This window comes from Alligator sinensis, unplaced genomic scaffold, assembly GCF_000455745.1.
Source record: "Alligator sinensis unplaced genomic scaffold, ASM45574v1 scaffold221_1, whole genome shotgun sequence".
In the NCBI taxonomy this organism is placed as follows: domain Eukaryota; kingdom Metazoa; phylum Chordata; order Crocodylia; family Alligatoridae; genus Alligator; species Alligator sinensis.
In genome coordinates this window covers 1,352,219-1,370,137 of record NW_005841948.1, presented here as the reverse complement: position 1 = coordinate 1,370,137, position 17,919 = coordinate 1,352,219, and the positions used below count along the sequence as shown (strand labels likewise).

Genomic DNA, 17,919 nt, shown 5'->3' with positions numbered 1-17,919 from the left:
CCCTCTCTTCTTCTCTCCCATGTGGCTCCCACTTTGCCTAGTCTGGGACTGTGTTGCACATGGTGCCTGCCCCAACTGGTCTGGGCCTGCACTTGCATGCAACACAGGTCCTGGACTGGCAGGACTGGGCGTTATATACACTGGATCTGGTATGCAAGAGTGGGAGGGGTTTGTGCGCCTGAGGCGACATGGAGCAGCTCCAGGCCACTCATCCATCCCATGGGGATAGATGAGTTTGGCACTCTGGTTTAGATAAATGCTCTCAAATTTACTTTGTGCTATTATTATAGGATGTCATTTAGAGAAGGGGTTGGAAGCCTCTGGCCTGTAGAGCCTTGGATCCAGAGCTGTGGCTTCAGTGACATTTGGTGGCAGGGAGGCCTCTGCCTGAGCCATAGCTGGGGAAGCTGGCACTGTGATGCACCTCAGTTGGGTGCCAGAGGCTTCAGTGGACAGAAGTGGGGCCTTGCCTGTACTGCAGTCTGTTGGCCAACCTGTGGCATGGTGCCACAAGTGGCATGGGTAGCCTCTGTGTGGCACATGAAGGCTGGGGAGGGGACAGGTAGCAAGCAGCAGATAGGACAGGGTAGAAGGCAGAGCATCAGATGAGGCAGGGAGTGCAGGGCAGGAAGCAGAAAGCAGATCAGGTTAGAGAAAAAGATCATCGTGGCACCCAGGGAGGGTGCAGACCTTATTTGTGATATGCCTGCCAAAAAGATTGGCCCCTGATGACTTAGAGCAGTTCTTGAACTCGTACTACTACTAAATTTTATAACTCTGGGTTGAATATGTTTGGTTGTCATTAGCTAGGACTAATAAGTGAAAGTTTGAATTGGAACATTAAAATTTATAATAATCATTCCTACAGTATAGCAAGCTGGGTTTTAGTATTATTGTGGCATAATGATGATTTTACACTGAAAGTATTTTGCTGTGTCTTAAGGACGGGTATAGAACAGACATGGATGGTATTACAACATTTAGCAGAAAGCCTTTTGAAACTATTACTGGTAAAGATGCGGTTTTAGAAATGTAGCTCACTGTTCTTCGGTAGAAAAATGTTTCAATAAATCATTTGCCAGTCTTTTGACACATTCATGGGAAACAAGAAGTGGATTTTTTTGCTTGAGGGAAGAGTTAAGTAAATGGTTTAAACAAATACAAATAACTGTGATATAAAATAAGACAATATCAAATTACAGTGTTAAAGAAAAAAAGATTCAGAAAACATTGTGCTGTTGACATGGTGAGATTTGTTAGGGATATTTTGATAAGATGAAGACTCCTAGGCTAGGGGCAGATATTCATAGATTTCATAGATCTATGAAGGGCCCTCACAAGATCATCAGGTCCAGCCCCCTGCCTAAGGGACAGGAGGTTGGCTAGGGTCAAAGGATCCCAGAAGATAGGCATCCAAATGTTTCTTGAAAGTGTTCAGAGTAGGTGCTTGCACCACCTCTGAGGGGAGTCTATTCTAGGCTTTGGGGACTCAGACAGTAAAGAAGTGTGCCCAGCTTAAAATGGAATTTGTGACTGTTGGACCTTGTCTTCCCTTGGGGTGCCCTGGTGAACAGACATTCTCCCAGATCCTGATGCTCCCCCTTTGTGTACTTATAGGCTGCCACCAAGTCACCTCTGAGCCTATGCTTCTCCAGACTGAAGAGTCCCATGGATCGCAGCCTCTTTTCATAAGGCCTGCTCTCTTGCCTTCTGATCATGCACGTGGCTCTCCTCTGGACTCTTTTAAGCTTCTGCACATCCTTTCTGAATTGCAGAGCCCAGAATTGGATGCAGTACTCCAGCTGGAGCCTCACCAAGGCTGAGTACAGCAGGAGGATGACTTGCTGGGTTTTCCTTGAGATGCATCGGTAGATGAAAGCTAGAGTTTTGTTTGCTTTGCTGGCTGCAGTATCATGTTGGTGGATCATGTTCATGATCCCCAAGTCTTTCAGTGGTGGTGCTAGTGAATGTAGTACTGCCGAGCCTATAAGTGTGATGTGGGTTTTTTTCTTCCAAGGTGGAGCACCTTGCTTTTCTCCATATTGAATGCCATCAGCTTTTCATCTGCCCACTTTGTGAGTCTGTTGAGGTTGGCCTGGATCATCAGCCTTTCCTCACGTGTGGACATTCTTCCCCATAGTTTGGTGTCGTCAGCAAATTTAGCCAGTCCACTTCTTTCACCAGAGTCCAGATAATTTATAAATTCATTAAAAAGTACAGGTCCAAGAATGGAACCTTGAGGGACACCACTGGTGTCGTGTTGATTTGGTTCCATCAGCTGCCACTCTCGACCTCAGATCCGACCTCAGAGCCAGGTCCCTAGCTACTGGGACTGTAGGGTTGATGAGGCTGCAGTTCCCCAATTTTGCCCTGAGGACATAGAACACCAGGTCAAAGGCTTTTTTTAAGTTCAAATATATGATATCAACCTCTTCTCCTTTTTCCAGGTGATGAATCACCTGGTCATAGAAGGAAATGCGATTGGTCAGGTAAGACCTACCCACAACAAAGCCATGCTGGCTATCCCTCAGAATGTTGCCTTCTGTTAGCCTGTCGGTAATGGTTTCTTTGATTTTTTTTCCAAGATCTTTCCAGAGCTTGAGGTCAAACTGATTGGCCTGTAGTTTCCTGGATCTTTCTTCCTCCCTTTCTTGAAGGCAGGCACCACATTGGCCCTCTTCCAATCTTCAGGTACCTTGCCCAAGTGCCATGAGTTCTCGACTGTCCTTGCCAGTGGCCACGCTATGATGTCAGCCAGTTCCTTTAGCACTCTTCGGTGCAATCTATCTGGACCAGCTGATTCGTGGGTGTCCAGCCTCTCAAGGTGTTCCCTCAGAAAATCTATGCCAGTGGTGGGTGTATATGCACCCTTTCCCTGGTGGTCCTGCATCTTGTCAGGCGGGGTGGTCCCTTTGGCTTAGTGAAAGATTGACGCAAAGTAATCATTAAGCAGATTGGCTTTTTCCTGGGTGTCGCTTATCAGCTGTCCTATTTGGTTTAGCAGGGGTCCAACGTTGCCTTTTTTTTTTCCAACTTCCCAAGTATCTGAAGTAGGACTTTTTATTGTCCTTGATTCATGTAGCAGTTGGTGTTCGGTTACAGCCTTGACTTTTCTAGTTCGTTCCCTAGAGGTGGAGACCAATGCTGAATACTCCTCTAGTGGTATTTCCTGTCTTCCATCCTTTATAAGCTTCTCATTTTAGGTGCAGGAGGTCCATGAGTTCTCTGTTGAGCCAAGGGGGTTGCTGAGCCCTTTTACTATCTTTCCTATGGGCTGTAATGAACTTCCCCTGTGCTTCAAGGATCGCTTCCTTAAGAAGCTCATCGTGAACTCCCCTCCCTGTCAGGTCATAGCCTCTCAGGGCCTTGACAGCTAGCCGCTTGAGCTTGTTAAAGTCGGCTTTCCTAAAGTTGAGGACTCGTGGTCACTGTCTTCCAGCCTCCCTTCGATTCTTAGGTCAGTGACTAGATTATCCCCTTTGGCCAGTACCATGTCCAGCTGTGCATGCCTTACCTCTTGTCCGCCTGTGAAATTCTTGAGACAGGTTGAACTCATCCTTGCATGTGAGGAAGCCTTGTGACTGATCGGATTTGGCTGAGTGTTCTTCTCGGGAGGTGTCCAGGTAGTTGAAATCTCCCATGACAACCATGCATCAAGAGCATGCAGCCTCAGTCAGTTTCCTAGCAAATTCGTGGTCAAGCTCTTGCTTCTGATTTGGAGGTCTGTAGTAGACTCCTACCATTATTTCCCCTTCACCATGTTCTCCTCATATTCTAACCCAGAGGGTCTCAAGTCACCCTCCTTGGGTGCCAATCTCCGCTTGTAGGGAAGTATACTGCTCCTTCACATAGGGAAGGATCTCCTTCTGTTACCTGAAAACGTTTCAGAATGCTAAATAATAGCGCTAGAAGAAAAATTAAATTAATCAGAATATGATGTACTATTTGAAAGAACAGGTCTTGGAAGTTTCTTTCATATTTAACCGTCATACCATTTGAGAAGTTACCTAGTTACAAGTTTCATTAGTGATAGTAAAATGGAAACGATTTCTAAAAAAAATGTGGAACTGCTTGAAATATAATTTAAAATCCCCATAAGTATATTAGGAAATATGGCACTGACTATGATAAATACTTATTGAAGGACCTAGGTGGGACAGTGTCAGGGGTGACAGCCCCAAAATTTAAAACCTCTTCCACCTCTGAGAAACTTACCATTTTTTCTTTCTGCATCCTCCCACTGTGTATTTATTGGCCATCTACAGAAAGGGCTGCATTAGTAGTAATACAACCCTGTATGTTAGGCAGGGAGAGAAACTATATACCAACTGGATCTGACATAGGTGTGCATGTTATGTCTCAGCTTACTGTGTCAGCTCTTTTACTGTAAATCATCAAGGGCTGAAGTTAATGGTAATCTTTGTAGTTTTAGTGCATTTCTTTCTATAGGCTTAAATCTTTTGAATTCATTGAGAGAATATTTTTCCCCCTCCCCCCAGAAGTATTTTAAGCAATGAAAAAACAAACTGCAGACACTAGAGAAATATCAGCATTACAATTATGCCATTGGTGAATAGTAACAACATTCTAAAAAGCTATTTTTTCCTTGTAAAAACACTTGGGTGTTTACCATGCCCTATATTGTTATTACTGCAAGGTAGCATAGACCAACTAGGACTAGCTTTAAACTAGATAAGTTGGGCAGTGACATATCACAGTGCATGTGTGTTCTTTCCTTGCATCCCTATTCATTACTGATGCTCTTTCTACACACCTTTCTTCTACAGTCACCTTTCTGTTCTTGTCCCTCCAACTGCCTCCTTTCACTATTTCTCCCTGACTTTTTTCTTAGTATTTTTCTGTATTCCACTGTAGTAGTGGTCTCTATTTCCATAGTCTCTGTCAATTCAGCCTCCAGTCTGGTGCTGTTGGTGGCATAGGTCTTCTGTGCAGCTGGTGGCTGTTCTTTCCTTTATCTTTTTGAAACAGCATCAGCTCACATCCTTTCCCCCAGGTCTTTGACATGATGTAGCTAATTCTCAGTGTAGGAATGGAATCCTGGCCTCAGTGTAGTCAATGGGAGTTCTGCTCTTGTCTTCAGTGGGGCTAGGATTTCACTCCATATTTTTAATTTTGTGAATAGCCCTGACACTGTAAATCTTTGTACAGTAAAAGCTGTGTTAACTGGCATTTTACTAACCAGAATACTTTATTAACTGTAATTTAATAGATCTGTGCAGGGCAGGGTGGGCTGCCACTGGGCTGGAGCCAGGGCAGCACCAGGCTATTCCTGGTGGGGGTGGCTGTGCTCTGGGGGGGGCGGGGGCAGTGGCACTGGGGCTGGCCCGCCTGCTGTCTGGCCTCCCCAGCGGTGGGGTGCACATGGCGCCATGTTGCTTTTGAAGCAGTGGCAGCGAGGTGCAGAGGCAGGGAGCAGAACCTAGCCTGCAGCTGGAGCCTGCCCTTGCCTCATGAACAGCTAAAAGAAAGTAGATCAAAAGAAACTTACCTGCCTCCTGGGTCATCTGTGATCTTGGCTGCACAGGCTATAACTCTCAGATAACCAGAATTTTTAGATAATTGGCACCCCACTTACCCCACTCATGCTTGATAACGAAGCTTTTACTGTATTAATGGATAAAATAATCTACATTTTCATGTTCTCTGTCCCTCTTCTGAGTATTTTACATCCTTCAGATTGAACTGTTTTAACCTGAATTATCCAAGTGGTAAAAAGCTAGCATTTTAAAAATATATTTTGTACACCAAAAAGATAGCTTGAAGATCTTGGAAGGCACAAATTGGCATTTAGGCATCATTGATGGAAATTTGTGCCTTTGAAAATCTTCCCCAAAACATTTCTAACCTTGTTCTATTATTAGATGAATTTCAAAGGTACAAAAATGAATAAATGAAATAAAAATATGGGTTTAATATTTCCTATGAGCTGAAAAATTGCCTGTGATCCTGACTTGAATATACCTGAGGAAACTTTTGTTCAGTAGAGTTTAAGATATTAATCCTTAAGCTTTGTAATATAGGTCCACTCTACACATTACAGGTATTGCACAATTAACTGGTTAATTGTGCAATTACCTTGAGACCAACTACACGTGCAAAGTAGCTATCGCGCCATAAAACGCTCCAACCAGCTATAAAGTTAGACCTTGAAAATGTGTACCAGCTTTATAGCTGTTTGCTATCAAGCTTTAATTTACACCTGTAGCAAGGTCTTCCCTGTGGCGGGGAGCCCTGACAGCTGATGGGTGCACCATGCCAAGGGGTGATTTCCCTGGGGCTGGGAAATCACAGCTGCCATGATCTCCCAGCTATGGGAGAGTTTCATACATCCCTGAGGCTGGGAGATCGTGGCAGCTGCTGTCTTTTGACCTGGGGGGGTTTCATATATCCCTGATGCTGGTAGATTGCGGCAACTGTTTCTCGCTCACCTGTGGGGGTGCATCTGCAGCTGGGAGCCCTTCAGCTGAGTGGGCTCCTAGCTATGGGAGCTTGTTCCTTGCTGGTGCATGGGGAGCCCAGGATCTGGCTTCCCCTGCACTGCAATAAGGTGTGATGAGATCTAATGCGCGATCCCACAGTTGTGCCCTCTGCCATGCATGTTTGCCATGGCAGGAGGTGTGATTGTGTGGATCATGCATTGGATCGCATTGTGCCTTTCTCTGCACGTTTAGAGGGGCCCATGATCACCTTTTATTTTGTAAGATAATTGAATTAGGCCAGTTACTTAGCTGTTCAGCCCACCTCCCACATAAATCTGGGACCTTGAATACTTCTAGGTTACTCATTCTCTTGAAGAGCTGAATATGCAGCTGGAGTTTCCTTAGTAACTGAATGCAGATAGCAAAGTGTTCTGTGACACCTGTTCATTCATCTTCACATATCCCTCTCTCAGTAACGTTCAGGTTATCAGGCTAGAACAAGCAACTGATGATCCAATATGAGATAATTCCAAATTCAGAACAACCTGCTTCTGTTTTCCACTGACAGATGTCTGAAAATATAGGTGGCTACTTGTATTCAAGTGGAAGCAAGCAGAGGGAATTTGCCTGGGAGTTTGCTTGAGCAGGAAGCAAGGAAGGTAAATTAAAAAAAAAAAAAAAAGACTTAATGAGTATTACAGACTTGGTGCAAGGAACTCCTACAACTGGCATTTCAGAATTGAGGGGTATAGTTTGCTGCAGAAGTATAGTATGGTTGGGGAGGGGGTGAGGTATGGTAGGGAAAAGGAGACATTGCACTATATGTGTTTACAGATGTGCTCTGGGAGGGGGTAGGGGAGGGGCACTTTGATTTAGAGCAGCTCAGAGAATCGCTCTGATTAAACTGCCTGGAGCGTCACATGTATCAGTGCCCCTGCATTGAAAAATGGCGTTGAAAAATGGCCCTTAACTAAAGGGCCCCCCCACTGCCATTTTCAGCACAGGGATGCTGATGCACATGATGCTGGAGTCTCCTGGAGTGCTGTATTTACCACACTCCAGAAGACTTGATTGATTGAGTCTGCTCTGATGCGCTATAATTACAACGCGTCGAAGCAGCCTCGCTGCACATCTGTAGGCACCCAGTATGTCCAAAATATATTCCTTTGCTCTGGGGTCCAAGAGGAAGTGAGTGGCAGGTGTTTTGAGTGTATTTGGATGAGAAGAAAAAGGACAAGGATGGTGCTCTGGGGGGTCACCACACCACAAAGAGGAAATGTATGAGGCATTCTTCAAACAGGTAGAATAAACAATATCTAAAATGTTGAGCTAGGTGAGATGTTCAGTTTTGGGCAGTATATTTTAAGAATGTAAAGGAATTGGAGAGGATTCTTTTATCTCCTTAGGGTTGTCTTGGTACTTTTCCAATATTTAGGTTGCATACTGGAGCAGCCATCTGTTCTTTTTTGAATATGAAGCACCAATTAAATGCCTTCAAAAGTTAATTGCCAAGGCAATAAAAAGAGGAAGGAGAAAAATCAGTTCAGATTTCAAAGGTAAACCAATTTCTGCAAGGGGATTTACCAGATAACAGAATGACAATTTACCAAACCTGGTAGCCAGTCAGAATCCTAACTTTCAAATTTAATATCCTCCATCCACACCTCATTGTCCCAATTTTCCAACAGCGAGTCATAAACCTCCCTTGCAAGCTTCTCTGTTTGACAAGAACCCTTCATATGCTTTTGCAGTCAAGTGTATACTCATAAAAAAAAAAAAAAACTTCAAAGAGCAAAACGAATACCAGTGACAGCCTCTCAGCAAAAGCCCAGTTGAGCAAGAGCTTCAAAGCAAGCAGCCTGCCATGGGCAAGATTCACGTTTGACTGACAGCAAAATTAAAACTCCTTTCCTTCTTTCACTTTTGGTACCTGATATCTAAGCAGACAAGACAGTAGTATCCTGCATCAGGTAGGTAATTAGGGTGAAATGTAATTGAATCCTGCTCACTCATACTGACATCCTCACGACCCACTGAAAATTTATGAATTTTATAAATTAGGAAATACATAGAACCAAACCAAACAAAAAGCATGAATAAGAGATGAAAAATGGATATGTTTTCATTAATTTTTTCCAGTTGTAGTTTGGTTTAAAATAATACAGTAATAATAGTATCTGCTCGCAAGTCATGTATTGCATGTTGTAAAATAATGATGTTTTAGTACCTAGACCTCGCTAGAGCACCTGCTGTTTGCCTGTGATTTCCCTAGGAACTTGAGGGTGTTGAGCATTCCAGATTTCACTGACATTCAGTGGCAGTGAAATATCTAACTTCCAGCCCTTAAGTCTGGCCTGAGAGGTGGGAGAACTTACCATTTTGTGTGGATTATAATATGTATGTGTTCTTGCAAAGGAGGAGCCATGTATGTGAAATTTTTTAAAGCTATTTTACTGGAAATGTCACAGTTGTGTTTTATATTCAGGAATTCCCCTTGGGTTCTTCAGCAAGGGCAATATAATCAGGGTTCTTGGTAACAGTTTTCAGTCTCTGGCTTCCAGGTGGTACACAGGAACTAGGATAGAAATGAAGGACTTCCTGGGTCGGAGTTCAGTGCCTTGATATTTTGAACAAGCATGTCATGTAATCCTGGTTCTGAATATATTAAGCTCCACTTTAAAATCTCAGGATTTTCCCCTGGTTTGAGCACTGTTGCAGAGCTTCACTCTTTGGTGAGAAATCTTCTCATTTCTAGCTTCATTTTTTTCATGGTTATCCCTATGTATTTCTAGACCAACACAGTGCTTTAGCTAAAGCAGCTCTTCTTCTTCACCAATGTTTTTCCATGCCCAGTGTAATTATAGAGAGTAATATCCCCTCCAGGCTTTGTTTCCTGAACTCAAACAGGACAAATTCTTTTAATCTCCTCTCAAAAACAAGTCTGGTTTCTGTCATTCTATTAGCTCTTTTCTGCACTGCTTGCAGTTTGAATTAATCTTTCTTGAACATGTATGATCAGAGCTGTACAAACTATTCTAGGTGTAGCCTTACTAGCATCTTGTACAGTGACAATAACATTTCTCTTTCTCTACTGGAAATGCCTCACCTGACACACCGTAGACTCTCATTGCTTTTTTCCATGGCCGGCTGACAGTCACCCTGAGATCAACTAATACTCTCATTTTCAACTGCTGACATTTTGGTTTGCATCTTAAATTTTTGTTGTTAATCTCTAAGTGCTTGATCTAGCATGTTATAGTATCACATTCAATCCCATTTTATAACATTTTTATAACATGACGAACAGAACTAAGGAGGTGATACTTCCCCTCTACCGGGCGCTGGTCAGACCGCAGTTGGAATACTGCATGCAGTTTTGGGCGCCGCACTTCAAGCGGGATGTAGATAACCTGGAGAGGGTCCAGAGAAGGGCCACTCATATGGTTAAGGGCTTGCACGCCAAGCCCAATGAGGAGAGACTGGGGCACCTGGACCTCTTCAGCCTCCGCAAGAGAAGGTTGAGAGGCAACCTTGTGGCTGCCTATAAGTTCATCACGGGGGCACAGAAGAGAATTGGTGAGGCTTTACTCACCAAGGTGCCCCTGGGGGTTACAAGAAATAATGGCCATAAACTAGCAGAGAGCAGATTTAGACTGTAGATTAGGAAGACTTGCTCCCCCCTCCCCTGGGGTTGTTCAAGAGTAGGTTAGATACCCATCGTGCTGGGGCCACCTGACCCCAGCCCTCTTCCCTGCCTATGCAGGGGGTCGGACTCGATGATCTATTGAGGTCCCTTCCGACCCTAACATCTATGAATCTATGAATTCTGGTCCTCAGTCTATTGAGTTTTTCTTGTGTGATATCCTGAAAATATTAATGGTTCTGATCCTTGAGGAACCTCTAGTAGTTATCTCCCTCCATTCAGATAGTTTCCTTTTTAACACAGTCATCATCTTCCCTATAGCCAGTTCCTTTCCCATTTTATAGTTGTATTAATTCTTATCTTTTCAGTTTATCTAAGAATGTCCCAAGTGGTGCTATAGCAAATGCTTTATTAAAGTCCAGAGAAAAGAGATCTTCATTACCTGTCTAGAAAATCAGTCTGATGTGATTTACCTTTGGTAAACTCATGCTGTGTTTCATCCTGTTTTCCATTTACCTCCATATCTTTTATTAGTCTTTCTATCAAATTTTGTTCTAAAATGACAATACTGAGCTTAGGCTAATAGCCCTGTAGTTGCTAGGATTACTTTTTAACAGCCTTTTAAGTATAGGTATGGCATTTGCTTTTTTCCATACATATTTCACAATTTTTATTTGAAAGGTGTATTAAAGATCCTTGATACTGTGATTTATGTGCCAGTTCTTTCAGAATTCTGAGATGGAGATTATCTGGTCTGCTCAGCTTGAACACATTAAGCTCTCTGAGATTTGCTTCCCTCTCAGGTAATTTCCTTTGCCCATACCTCCAATTCCCTTAGCCATCTTGTCTTTGCCTCATGTTCACCATATCTAGATTACCTTCCTCTCAACTTCATTCTCATTGCATAATGACTGTACCTCTTTTCTTGTTCTCTATTTTCAAACCTTTTATTTGTCATGTCTAGTTAAGCTTGAGTTTAAAAAATGTTTCTCGCTTTATCCTGATACTTCCTGGACTGCAATATATAGCTTCTTTCATTGTTGTAAGGCTTTCTTCTTATATCTTATATCAGGGCTGTCCAACTTATTCGGCCCTATGGGCCAGATCTGGACCACAAAAGTTCTCATAAGCTGGATGACCCACTTCTGGCGGTGGGGTGGCGGTTTCTTGGCACAGCTTCCTCACTGTTGCCACAGCTGGGGAACCTAGGAGGTGAACCACTTATTCCCCCAGCTACTGATTTGAGTCACCGTCAGTGATTTGAAGACCCTGAATTTGGCAGCAGACCGGGGGGGGCGGGGTGCAGGGACAAGGAGTGGTGGTGGCATTCACTCTGTGGGTTCCACAGGTGCACTGAAAGCTATAGCCCCACTGCCAGGGCCCCACAGGCAGCTATTTAACCTGTCATGGGTGGGCTGTATGTGGCCCCTGATCTGCCAGTTGAATAGCCCTGCTATATATTGTTTTGAGATTGTTATTCCTATGGTAAGGTCTGGAGCTCTTCCATCTAAGTTTTTTACCCTTCTTGGAGAAGGAAGTTCCAGTTTTTTGTTTGGTTTTTTTTTACCTTTTGTTGTAAAGGTATTTCAGGCCTTCTTCCCATTCAAGTCTTTCTGAGCTCTTCAGTCTTGTCTTTTTTTTCCGAGGCTTAGAAAAGTTTGCCTCTTGATTCCGTTTCCCCTGAACAGTGCAGAAATTCCTGAAAGAAGGGTTTTTTCATTGCTTTTGATGCTGGCAGAAATGGAAGCACAAGATGAGTCTCATGAATAACACATACTTGGGAAATTGTCTGTGACTAAACTTGGAATCACATGCAAAATTGTGGGTACTCTCCTATGTCTTTTGAGACTTAATTGTTATTGTTTTAAATTAAAAAAAAATGAAGGAATTTCTCCAGAAATACAAGGAAATCCACTTGAGCCTTTATTAATTAATCAAGCTGTGCAGCTGAAACAAGCAGTGCCATACCACATAGTACAGAAATGCCATGCCGTGCATATTGATTGTTCTAGAGATTCTTGTGTAGATCTTTATACAGGATTATCATCACTAATAGCATTAGCTTGATCATACATATTGCTAAGATTCAGTACTATCAAAGACTTACAACAACAACAACAACAAAAATAATCCTTTGGACATTATCATTAAATACCTGGCATAACGTCAATCCCTTTAATAAATGTTCTACTTTTTCCTCATAGCCACAGTAAATGAAGATAAAAGGGAGCACAGGAATGGAGTTATCAAATACTATGATGCCACTGTAAGCTCTTGAATTAAAAAGCAGTTTTCATCCATCCACACATCCTTATTAAGAATGTTTTGCTGAAATACAGTATGTTCTTAAGCAGATATTTAGGAAATAAAGTGCGACCAGTTTAACTCTTCCTTCTGTTTAACAAGTCTTCAGACAATAGATGCAATAGGAGCTATATTAAATTATATAGTGATAGAGCAAGTCTTGGAGGATTAATGGGGCAATTCATCATTTTACCTAATGATACTTCTAATAAAACTAGGGCTATTTCATAAAATCAAAGTCAATTAAAAACAAGACACAAAAAGATCCTTAAGTTAGTATTTATCAGCCATGTATAATGGTGTCAGGCAAGAATTTCCATAAGCTAAGGGTCTGTAACTAAAACCATATCTCTGGTTTGATATGTTATGTGGGTGGTTTCACAGATCAGCTTCAGTGGATATGATAATATGATCATATTATGATGATGATGATATCCACTAGAACACTTCTGGTAATTTAATTTTGCTCTGTGATCCCTTTTTTATATGTTGAAAAAAGATTAAGTAAAGAAGGAAGTAATATATTGAGATGTTCTCAGTTAAATGACAATTTTAACTTAAACAGTTTGGTCACTGCTGTTATGAGCAGCAGATTCTTTGTTAATTCTACTTTGTCCAGTTTATTTATTTATAGCATTAGTACATTTATTGTATAAGCATCTGTACATTTATACAATGTCTATTCTAGGCTTTATATATCTGTAAAAATTTAAAGCATGGGGTTAAATATTCTAGTAATGAATGTTTTGGTTACCATGTGTGGCTGTTGAAACTGTATGGATTTTGGATACCAAATTATGGTTCAGACAATTGTACCGGTAAACAATTCACATTGAAAAACTGGTATAAGTTGCTTCAATACAATACATTTTACTGTTTCTTAAACTATGGGGACAATTCAGTTTAGAAAACATATGTTAAAAGGAGATGCATCATGCTTTTTCTGTCTTTTCCCTCCCCTTGTGCAAGATGAGAGAACAATTAAGAGCCTAGGCCTACTATGACCAGACTATCACTACATTTGCTGAAGGTGTATACATGGTAAGCTGTTCCTGCATTAAGCTCTGGGAATGATGCATTTCTAGTGGCTTCCTGATGCAGAGCAGCTATGTCTGTGGGCTTCACTGCTTTTTCTACTCATGTGGATTGCAAAAGTCTGTGTAAGCTACCGAGATGGAGGGAAGCTCTTTGTCAGAATGAGCTCTTCTATTTAGAGTTATTACTTAAGTTATTACTTAACTGTTAGCTCTGCAGAATAAAAACCATGCGCCTTGGTGCATATCAAAGAAGGACCCTTGTACACATCTCCTTTTTCTGTTAACAGATCAGCTGAGAAAAGAGATGGGATAAGGCAAAGGTTGGCTACTCTAGAACAATGTGCTTATTCCATTTTATAGCCAGAATGAGTTGGATGATATATTATGATGTTCTAGAGTGGCTTGACCTCCTTTGTGCTGAGTTGTGAATATAATATTTTCCACAAGCTGCTGCCTGGTCATTTATCTGTTCCAAAATTCAGTGGAAAATAGTAAATTTTGAAATTAGCTGGCTTCATCCACCTTAAGCTTCTGCAGTTTTAAAGATGCTTTCCTCTTCAGAGATGCAAGCAATTTCCCCCCAACAGGAATACAAGCATGGAATATGAGTGCATATATATTTAAAAAAATGAATAAAATGTTTCCATTGTTATGAATTATGATAGAGAATACTAAAACAAGTCAGAAAATAGGTCCCTCCTCATGGAAAATGGTACAAAAAAACAATTAAGATAATCAGGGGTATGGAGCAACTGCTATTCCAGGAAAGACTAAAAAGGCTAGGACTCTTCAGTATGGAAAAGAGAAGGCTGAGGGGGGATATGAAAGAGGGCTATAAAACCATGAAGTGTGTGGGCAAAGTGAATAGGGAACTCTTACTCACCAAGTCCTAGACTACTATAACCAGGGGTCATGCAATGAAATTAGCAGGACACCAGTTTAAAACTAACAAGAGAAACTACATTTTTATGCAGCATGTAGTTAACTTGTGGAGCTCATTACCAAAGGAGGTTTGTAGTGGCAGATAAGTATAGTCAGGTTTAAAAGCAGACTGGACAAATTCATGAATGATTGATATCTTAATAGCTGTTAAACAGAACAGTCAGGGATGTATCCTCTGGCATCTCTAAATCATTAATGGTGGATGCCAGAAAGGGCAATGAACAAGGGATTGCTAACTCTAAATGTGCCACGTTCAGTGCTCTCCTTCTAAAGCATCTGCCTCTTTCAACGTCAGAGACAGGATACTAGGCTAGATGGACCTTTAGTCAGACCCGGTACGTTCTTATAATATTTCAGCTTTTTAGTGAACAGTGAAAACCAAAAAAATTTTTTGGTTGAAAACCAGAGAACTCTATTTGGAAATGTTACTGATGCTTATGAAAAGTGTAGCTAGGTGTCTCATGCCACCTCTTCTCTAAGTTAGGATTTAACCTTCAGGCTAGAACAGGGGCGGGCAATTATTTTGGGTGAAGGGCCGCTTACTGAGTTTTGGCAAGCTATCGAGGGCTGCATTGGTAGCCCTGCCCCTTGACAGGTGCCCTGCCCCCTGGTCACCATCTTGGGACTGGAAGTCCCGCCCCCTAACCCCGACCTTTGCCACTAGAAATCCCACCTGTTGCCCCCAGAAATTCTCCTTTCAGCAAGGGGTTTTGCCATCAGAAGCAGAAAAATACCAAATTATATTCTAAAAATCAAACATCTACAGCATTAATTAATTTGATTTCAAAAAATATTTTGTCCTAATTTACATGCGTTTGTGTAGTGTACACAGAGGTGACTGCACAATAGCTGAAAATGAAGTCTTACTCTTGTATATTGTGGAGGGGGTGGGGGGCTGTTAGTGTGTGGGTATGTGGGGTGTGGGAGAGGGTGTGGGAGTGTAAGTGTGGGGTGAGGGAGCATGTGGGTGTGTGTGTGGATATGTGGGGTGTGGGTGGGTATGGGGTTTTGTGGGGGAACCCTCCAGCCAGAGGGTTTATGGGGGACTTTGTGGGGGAAGGGTGGCTGGGGTGTATGAGTGGGTGTGGGGTCTGGATGTATGGTAGTGTGAGTGGGGGTGTGGGTGCATGTGTATGGTGGAGTGTGTGTGTGGGACTTACCATATGAATGCCACTCTTTCTCTCTCTTCCCCACCCTCACTGCACATGCATGTTCATGCACACACGCACATGCACACAGTCTCTCTCTCTCTCTCACGCACACGCACACACACACACACACGCATATATACTACAACCCCATCTCTCTCCTGGCTTTGGGGTCCGGCATGGGCCCCGTACTCCTGCGGTCCAGTGATGTAGCCACATGATGCTGGAGCAGGTCCAAAGCTGCAGCAGGCAGAGACTTTCGGTTGGGGGTGGGGCAGGGCCAGACTGCCGTGTTGCTGGCTCCTGCTGGCTCCCCCTGGGTCCCACTGCCCCTGGGTCCTGTCGTCATCTCCCCCTGGAGGCGGAGGGTAGACCACAGTCACCTTCCAGGACAAGGGAGAACTCAGGTACCTCCCATTCTGTCTAGCCAGAGGGTTGGACCAATGTGGCCAGGGGCCCAAAGGCCCGCCTCACCAAGGTCCCTGCCCCGCTGGAGCTTTGCAACAGGTATGAACCTCTTGCAGCCCCAGCAGAGACTGCTAAGCTGCCAGCTCCTGTAGGCAGCACAGGCTCAACTGTAGCTACCACCCCCACTCTCCCTAAGACAAAATGCAAAGTGTTTGTCGTGGGAGACTCCATCCTGAGGGGGCAATCTGCCACCCCGACCCCTTAGCCTGGGAAGTCTGCTGCTTCCCAGGAGCCCATATCTGAGACATTGCATAGAAGAACTCTAAGCTCCTCTGGCCTACTGACCACTACCCTATGCTCCTTATCCATGTGGGCACAAATGACAAATCCCAGCCGGGTCATGAAGCACTACAGGGATTTGGGAGCGGGGCTTAAGGGGTTGGGGGAGCAGGTGGTATTTTCCTCAATCCTTCCAGTTTTGGGCTACGGGCTGAGGAGGGAGAGGAGGATCGAGGTAGTAAAACCAAAGACTGTGGTGCTGGTGTCATTGGGAAGGCTTTGGCTTCCATGACCACAGTCTGGCCTTTGGTGAGAGAAGCAGTGAACTTCTGGGAAGGGATGGCCTCTACCTCTCTCTACTGGGGAGGAGGCTTTTCTCAGCCAGACTGGCTGACCTGCTCCACCGGGTTTTAAACTAAGCCTGCAGGGGGATGGGGGGACTACCGTGACTGCTGGCCCGCTGAGCAACCCTTGCAAAGCCAGAAGGCCAAGGCACTTAAGGGAGCCCACCCCTGCCCCAACCCTGGAATGATCTGTAGGCAGAGATCTGGCAACAGAACCCAAAAGGGATTCTGGCAAGGGAACCCAAAAGGGATTTTGGCAAGGGAACCCAAAAGGACACTTGCATGCCTGTACACAAATGCCAGGAGCTCGGGAATGAACAGGACAAACTTGTCCTCCTGCTTAACACAAATAATTATGATGTCATAGGGATAACAGAGACCTGGTGGGACTCCACTCATGACTGGACCACAGGTATAGACAGCTATACCCTGTACAGGAAAGATCAAGTGGACAAAAGGGGTGGGGGTGTAGCTCTCTATGTCAAGGAAAGCTACTTGTCCCTGCAAGCTGACATTGGTGACCAGGGTGGATGACTGGAGACCCTGTGGGTTAAAATCCATGGGGAACACAGCACAGGGGGCACAATTGTGGGAGTCTACTCCAGACCTCCCACCCAGGATCAAGAGCTTGACCAGGAGTTCACCAGAGAATTGGCTGAAGCTGCATGCTCCCGGTGCATGGTTGTCATGGGAGACTTCAACTACCCTGACATCTTGTGGGAAGAGCGCTTGTCCAGATCCAAGCGGTCGCAAAGCTTTCTCTCATGTGTGGATGAGCTGTATCTGATGCAGGAAGTCTACGGCTTGATAAGAGGTAAAGCGTTGCTCGACCTGGTACTGGTAACGGGCGATGACCTAATCAGCAACCTAATGATCGAAGGGAAGCTGCGTGACATTGATCATGAGCTGATCACCTTCACCATCCGCTGTAAAGCTGGCGAGTCAGTCAGCAATACAGAAGTCCTTGACTTCAGGAAAGCTGACTTTGACAAGCTCAGGAGGCTTGTCAGTGAGGCCCTAAAGGACCATGACCCAAAGGGGAGGGGAGTTCAGGATGAGTGGTTGCTCCTCAAGGGAGCGATCCTGGATGCACAAGCTAAGTTTATCCCATCTTGGAGGAAAGGCAGCAAAAGGGCACATCAGCCCCCTTGGCTCTTCAGAGAACTAGCAGACCTCCTGCATCTAAAAAGAAAGACCTACAAAGGATGGAAGATGGGATCCACCTCCAAGGAGGAACATTCTGCACTGGTCCAGACCTATAGAGCCCAAACCAGGAAAGCCAAGGCTGGCTACAAGTATCAAGGACAATAAAGTCCTTTTTTAGATATGTGGGGAGCCAGAGGAAAAGCAAGGGCAACATTGGACCTCTGCTGA

General features: G+C 43.8%; 1 protein-coding gene across 1 annotated transcript in view; it reads left to right on the top strand.

Annotated features, from left to right (window-relative positions):
- LOC112549689 (LIM zinc-binding domain-containing Nebulette-like) overlaps positions 1 to 17,919 on the top strand; it is a 221,440-nt gene that overhangs the window by 142,086 nt on the left and 61,435 nt on the right. The window lies entirely within an intron of this gene.